The sequence below is a fragment of the Glossina fuscipes genome, unplaced genomic scaffold, assembly GCF_014805625.2.
Source record: "Glossina fuscipes isolate IAEA_lab_2018 unplaced genomic scaffold, Yale_Gfus_2 111, whole genome shotgun sequence".
Lineage (NCBI taxonomy): Eukaryota > Metazoa > Arthropoda > Insecta > Diptera > Glossinidae > Glossina > Glossina fuscipes.
Genome location: NW_023998454.1, coordinates 1,932,874 through 1,940,979, shown reverse-complemented (window position 1 = coordinate 1,940,979; position 8,106 = coordinate 1,932,874).

The following is an 8,106-nucleotide window of genomic DNA, read 5'->3' as shown; positions in this document are numbered from 1 at the left end:
AGTGAATTATTGTCAATTTATTATCGGTTGCCAGGCTTATGCATGTTTGCGATGGCTTAGGGGTTCATTTGCAATTTGGTCCTGTACCAGTTGTAAGTGTACTCCTATGCTGATAGTGTACATGCTTTTTTTTCTTTTTTTTTTCTTCTTTGTTTTATTATGCTTATACTCAACTTTATTGTTAATTAATATTAGTTTTGCATTAAGAGCCTATTGAACTCGACTGTTATTTGTTTAGTTGAGTTTCTAGTATAAGTGGAATAAAATAAATAAATAAATAAGTTTATTTTTATTTTTGGGTTTTTCTTTCTGATTAAATAAAACGCAAACTTTTTGTATTTTAATTTATTTAACAAATTTATTGTTATTTTTATTTTAGGAACTTTGGTGTTATAGCTTGATGTTTGGTAAAGAGGCTGACTTTTCTTAACAGACTATCTTAGAGGAAACCTAGGGTTATCCAATTAGCGACAGCCAGCACTTATGTTTATAGCAGGGTGAAATAAGATATTGGTGAGTAATGTTTGTAGTAAGGTGCCATTGTATATCGGTGAGAGGTGTTTACAATAAGCTTATGTGACACTCATTGTTTATGAATTTTAGTTCTGTTTACTTTACTTAAGAGGGTGAACTCCTTGTTCAACATACCAAAAAAAAAAAAAAAAAAAGAGGGTGATTCGTAAATTTGTTCTTTTTATTAGGATGGTACTTAACTTGTATAATGCATGTAACTTACTAATTTTTCCTTGCTTTTTTTAATTACTTTGATTTGCATTTCTGGCGAATTTGACGGCGTACAACGGTATGTGCGCCGCCACACTTTCATATACTTGTATGGACTACATATAGGTACCATTATGCATGCAGATTTGTGCAGAAAAATTAAAAGCAACAATTTGAATGCAGAAACGTATTCTGGCAACATATGCTTTGGATGAAGTGAAAAAAAACAGCTAACAGTTTTCTCTGAATGGACTGAGGAGGTTCAGGCAATTATGGATAATAATATTAAAATATCAATAGGTATGTTTTAATAATTTATTTTTAATTATAATTATTGTTTTTTTTTTTTTTATTTTCAGACGAACTTATCAAGAAGTCCAACACGTCGTTGGACGAAATTATAAAAGAGCAAAAGGGGAAATCAAGTAGGAAAATAATAATGGAAAAGTGAGTAAATTATAAATTTTTTTAATTAAAAGATCTTGTATTGAACTTTTCTATTTTAGAAACAATATACGAATAACCTTAAGCAACTGTACTCGCGATTCGGAAACAACAGCAACAACAAGTATAAACTTTAAAAAATAAATACTTTTAAAAATTTGTAAATAAAAGTAAATAAAAGAATTAATCAATTATATTGGAGTGAACTCAAACGTCAAGGTGATCTTATTTAAGAAACATAATTTACTTGTCGAACATAACAAACCACAAACTACACCACTACAAAGTAGACTATGTGATCCAAATTCCCTATGTTGATATAGATATAGCTCACATACCGAATCCGATGTATGTGGAGGACGATGCTCAACACATTACCAATAACCCAAGTTCGACATCCACACAAATATGTATTGCTTAACATATAAATTAACTTTTAACAAAAATTATGCTGAAATTAAACAGCTTACCGCAGGTAAAATTATTAAGTAGCTTTGGCGGGTTATCAGTTGTGCGGAGATGAAGTAATCATGTGGTAGTAGTCAATTCTGGTGGCATTTTTACTGGCGTAGGATTTGTTAGTGGGTAAATTTTTCATATCCATTAAGAAATAAAGCTATTTGTAATAATTACAATTAGTTTTAGAACTGAATGTCTTTACACACCAAAAAGTTATTATGAAGACCAACTGGACTACTAATTCGGACACATATACTTGCATAACGCCAAGGAAAAAAACTATGAAAAAGTGAGTAACCCATGTTTTTTTTATTTAAAACAGCTATTATTGTACATTTCTATTTTAGAGACAATATACGAGTAACGGTGAATAACGAATTCGGACAAATAAAAACAAAAAATTATAGAATAAAAAATTTTGATTGCATTGAAAGAAACTTTTATACTAAATAATAAGTAACAAGCAAGAATAAAAACTTTAAACAATAAATACTTTTAAAAATTTTTAATTTTTAAATCTTTTATAGTTATATTCTATTATAAAAGATGTAATTTCCAAAACAAGTTAAAAAATCTGTAATTTGGCAATATAAAAAATGGGAACTTAAAAAAAATTATATGACAGCTAAATGAAAGAAAGAAGAGGAAACTATAGCACACGTACCAAATCCGAAGCCAATGTTTGTGATGATAGAAACATAAATTTTGCAAAATGTAATATATACAGATTCCATTATCATTATCGAGGGGACCACAACGAGATTCCAAGGACAACTATGCGAATCTCTGAAGGGCCTTCTTGTCGAAAATAAAATATATGAAGTTTTAAAAATCACTTACCTATCAATGTTTAAGTCAAAATTAAATAATGACTTTGATGCACTAAACTATTTATTATTTATTTAAACGTTAAACAATTGTTTGGTTATTTAAATATTAAACCAATTATCTATATTTGAAATGTTATAGTTTAATATTTTGGTAAATGAAGTATTTCACAATTTTATTGTCATAGTACTATATCAAAAAAATTTTTTAGAATCTCAATATTAAATATTGCAATTTTGGTGAATTTAAAACAATTTTCAATAAATTGAATTTTTTTGTAATTTTTTTTTGTATATTCGCTATTTTTGCAAAATTTTTCAATTCGCACCTCTTCGTTATAAAGCTGAAATTTCACATAAAACCGTTGGTTGGTTTTTTTTTCCAAAATTCTTCACATGGTTTATAGAAAAAGTACCATCTATGGGGAAGGGAGAGAAAAGAGAGTTGCTTTCAATATATCTGCAAAATGATCAAAAGAAAATCTCACCTCACATTTTGCATGAATAATATAATAATAATATATCTATATATTAATATATACCATTTTGATTCGTATGGTTTGTTTTAAATGCTTATTGGATCGCTTCCTAATTGCTTCTTCTTGCTGCTTTTATTCCACGTTATTTGATTTTTTCCGCCTATACCATCTACAAGCGGCGCACTTGCATGAATTATGATCGAAATACAAACCACAAGTTAACCAATCAGCTGTCTATTGTTGCTTACAGTTTTTCTCTTAAATACAGTCAAACCTGTTTTTGTGCGGTGTTTTTTTATGCGCTTTTTTTTGTGCGATTCTTTTTGTGCGAATCTTTTTTTTGTGCGATTCTTTTTTTTGTGCCGTATATGAATATCGACACATTGAATTTCGCCGAGAGGTTAGGTCAATCTGAACTGTGTTGGCATCACTTTTTTTGCTATCAGTGTGTATGTACACATTGCAACAGCCATTTTCATACCTTTTGCATCAGCCAATTTCAATACATACTGCGCCATCTAATAATTTTAGTTAATTGCTGACCTTTTAACCATTAAGACAGGATTAATTTTATGGTGAGATTAAAGGTAAATTAATTGTTTTCCCTATAGTGACATTATCAATAACTTAACAGATCATGAAGACGGACAAGAAGAACCGGAATCTATTACAGCGGATAAAATATATGCAGGGATCCAGCTTTGCAGCAAATTGGAAAAGCATTTTCTTAAAATAGATAACAATTCTCAAAGAAGTTTGAAATTCCAAAGAGAGCTTCGATTGTGTACATCTGGCTATCGCGACGTTTACAAACAGCTGACCAAACGACCGTCGTCGCAAAAACTTATCACCGACTACATGTTAACAAAAAATAAATCAACTGTAGTATCTTCAAGTGACGAAAGCGATTACGAACCAGTTCATCGCAAAAATATGCGCGTTTTGAACTACGACGAGTAGTATTGAATTATGTACATTTCTCCTTGTTTAAAATTAGAAATTAAAATTTTTTTAAATGTTTCAATGTGTAATTTAATTATTTATTTTGTTTGGAAAGCACTTTCTTGCTATTTCATGAAGCTTTCACATATTTTCTAAGTGAGACTTTTTTTATACGGTCCCTCTCTACCGCATAAAAAAAATTTTATTTAATATGCTGTGAAAAATTATTTCTTATAGCTATTTGTGAAGTTTTTGAATATATTTTTTTTGTGCGGTTTTTTTTCTGCGGTCCCTATCTACCGCACAAAAACAGGTTTGACTGTATATAGAACAGTTTAAAATACTATTTTGCAAAGTAAATTAAGAATTGCAGCTTACTGCAATAAAAATTCAGCAACACGACATTTGCATCTGTGGGTCTATTTATCTTAGCCTACCCAAGGGATTTTTATGAAAAGTAAACATATTTAATAATTGGTGCTGCAAATTGGCCAACAATCGTAATTCCAACCATTCCATTCACGCGCAAATTAACATTTTTCAAATTTTTTCATTTTTATCTTGCACTGAAGCAAGCGTACAAATTGAAAATTAAGTTCAATATTTCCGAAGGTGTTCATGTGGCTGAGAATCCCGGTAAATTAATTCACTTAATTGCAGAACGTTTAACTATTGACATCGTAATACGGATGAATAAATTCAATATTTCATATTTTCAATTTTTTTTGATAGTTAATTGAAGCGCTCATAATTGCACTTTGAAATTTTATTACTTTCGTTGTTTAATTTGAAGAAATTTTCTGTCGAAGCCCACCAGATACGTATAGAATGTTATTGTGATGTTGCTCATCATACCAATTGTCAATTTTGGTTTAATCAAGTGTAATATGATTTTGGTCAGAGGTATGTAAGCATCATATTGGTGGTTTCCTCACTCACTTTTCAAGTCACTTTTCGTCATTTTCCCTTCTTGCCATTTTTGACTTGCCCTTTTCTACATGCTTATTGCGTGGAAGAATTTAGTTTAGATTGTGCCGGTATTTGTACGCTTTCGGCCGAATAATAATCTCCTTTCAGTATAGGCCATTGTTTTGTATATTTCTTAAACAGTCTTAAACAGTCTTAAACAATCTTAAACTATCTTAAACAATCTTAAACAGTTTTAAACACTTGTAAACACTTTGAAGAAATATGCATACTGCATCATAAATAATTGGGGATTTCGTTAGGTTGAAGAACTTTGAGAAAAATTTTTTATTCTGAAAATCGAATGATTTTCATTTAAAACAAAATTTTTTTTTGTTTCACTGCAGTATTTATGAACCAGATTTACTTTTGCAGTTTGCAATTGTTAAGATGACTGATATCCAAGAACCACCACAAGGCGGTACCAAAACCATGTTAAACCTGATTAAACTTCATTAAACTTGATTAAACCTGATCCACGCGCCGAAGCGACAAAAACTTACATTTTGAAAAAAAATCATTGGAAAGTGTTAGTGTCCATATATTACAGGAGCGTCCATACTCATCTCAAAAAAAAATGAGCCAAATTTGAGGAACTTACATTGCCTGCAATTGGATTGCCAAAAGAGAGAAATATGAAAAGGCAGCAAGCATTTTTATATTTCAAGTTGCAAATCCCTATTTCAATCCTCAAAGATGCTCTAAAGGACAACTATATATAGCTACAAACATATATATTACGCAAAATTATTACGTGGTCGTAGACAACCACTCAACAATGTATTGCAACAATGTTTCTCTCTAGAAACTCTTAAAAAAAAAATCAAAAACATGACATTTGGATCTCACTAATTCATTTATCCCCCTTTCGGGAGCTCACCACTGTGTGAGCAATTTAAGCCGCTTTTTTCGTGAAGGGAACAAATTGAACCAATAATATCTTATGTTAGACTTGGTGCCGCTATGTCTGTTTGCTAGAGCATCATTTTATGAATTTCCAACTACTAAAAGCTCTATAACCAAATAGTACGAAGCTAAACAAAAATTTGTTGAATGTACTGACTTATACTAAAACATCTTCCTCCAAGAAACTTGATCTCCTCTAGGACTGTGATCGGATTGTAATAATGTATAAAATACTGTGGCGAAAACACAAATCCGCAAATATTTATAAACAAATAATATTTTGCACATTTAAATTACGTAAGCAACAATAATAAATAAAAATTTACAGAAAGTCCTGCTATGTCAATTAAAATTTCCCATTTCTTGCGTTATTAGTGTTTTCATAAGGAGCATTATTCTAGTTTCTTAAACTGTGCTCGTTTCTTTAGGAAATGCGAAATATAGAAGTCAGAACGTTATCAGCTTAATCACAATTTTCGAATGAAAATAATCCGTGGTAATTGTGTCGAACTGTAATGGAACTGAGAAATAATTTCAGATAGTATAGAAGATAATCCGCAGTAGTTGTATTGAGCTGTAATGAAAGTGAGAAATAATTTTAACTAGTATAGAAAATTCTGTGTTGGCTTAGACATTTCCTCCACTATATGGAATATCGCATAAAGGATACTGATAGGAAACACGTATTCACGGGTTTTAGCGAAAAATAAAATGTGCTTTCAGAAACGACTGCTATAATTGCTCCTTATGTGAAAAATAAACAAAAACTATTTTACAACAAGCGATTGCTAATCATACAAAACAATAACAATCCATAAGCCCAAAAAAATGATAATGTTCAACAAGTTCGCCTATCGTTTCCAACAAGTTCGCCTGTCGTTTCCAACAAGTTCGCCTATCCTTTCCAACAAGTTCGCCTATCGTTTTCAACAAGATTGGTCACCAACCACTCAATATATAACAGTAAACATGTGAATAATTTTGTTCTTCTTCTTTTTCATGACAAAGCGTTGCCATTTGTTGAAAGCTCTCTATTTTTTTTTTTTTTGTAAAGGAAAAAACGAGCTAACGGCTGTCTGGAAATCAAAGACATTTTAATCATTTCACAGTGCAAAGTCTTGAATGTGACAAAAAGGAAAAATTGTGCGAATAAATTCAAAATTTCTTGACAAATTGTTTAGTGAAATAAATAATTATATGTGATAATTGCAAACAAACAAAAAAGTGTAATTTTATTTAAACGCTTCCTAAATGCATTGCAAACAACCGGAAATTTGCTGGCAATTATTTGGTAATACCAAAGCTTAATTTAGGACTTTAAGGATGAATTTTGAATTTTAAGCTTTTAAAAATATTTTGAAATAATTAATTTGGAATTTCAATTAAAACGGTTACGTTCTAAGCATTAGAAAAATTCAATGTACAGAGTGAATTTTGTATTTAGTTTGCTGTTATTCCTTAAATTATGCTTTTCGTATCTGCTTAATGCGAAATGTTTTTTTATTTTTATTTATTAATAAGGTTCGTTTGTTATAATTGAATGATGCAGTAAGAAAATTATTGAATCACGGAGGCAAAGTTTATCGAAATTCTAATCATATATATAGAAAATCCACATTTTCATATATTTTTTATAACAAACCATGAAGAAAAGTAGAATAAAAAGAAAAAGAATTTTAATCGATTCAAAATTCGATTAATTGAATTTTGCGTTAAGGGAAATAAGAATTAACAGAGCCAAAAATAAGAAGAAAAAAGACGACGAAAGAAGGATTTGAGGAGGAAATTCTGTTCACGTGAATATATTGCTCATTTTCACTTCTTGACATGCACATCCGTAATGTTTTGCAAATATGTTCGCATTACCCATACCATATAACGTCGTATTGAACAATTGGTTATTCGAGAAAAATTTGGAAATTTTCGAATTCACGAAAAGGTGTGTGCTAAAATACGGCAGACATAGTAAATATGGGAACCTCTTTTGGGATGAGACCACTTGTTGAGGATAAGTGCAGAATTATATTCGGCGGGCGAGTTAGCAATAGACCGTTTTGCCAGATTATATTCTATTTCATGATTTCTAAATTTTAGAGGAATGTAAGGAAACCTTGCGTCCCAATTCAAAATAAAGATTATGGTGACAACCATACTTATAGATAACCCTAGAGATAATTGCAATTTATTTTATTAAATGTAAGTACTTTTCATGAAAGCAGTCGTATAGGAAGGGGCCAATGTGTGATTTTTAGTGTCTCATCACCGAAACGATTGAGTAACTATACCGAGTAAAATAGTGTACTCCGTTTTTTTGGGTTTCTGACTATACAGTTAGCGTATAAGTTAAATTATTTTTATTC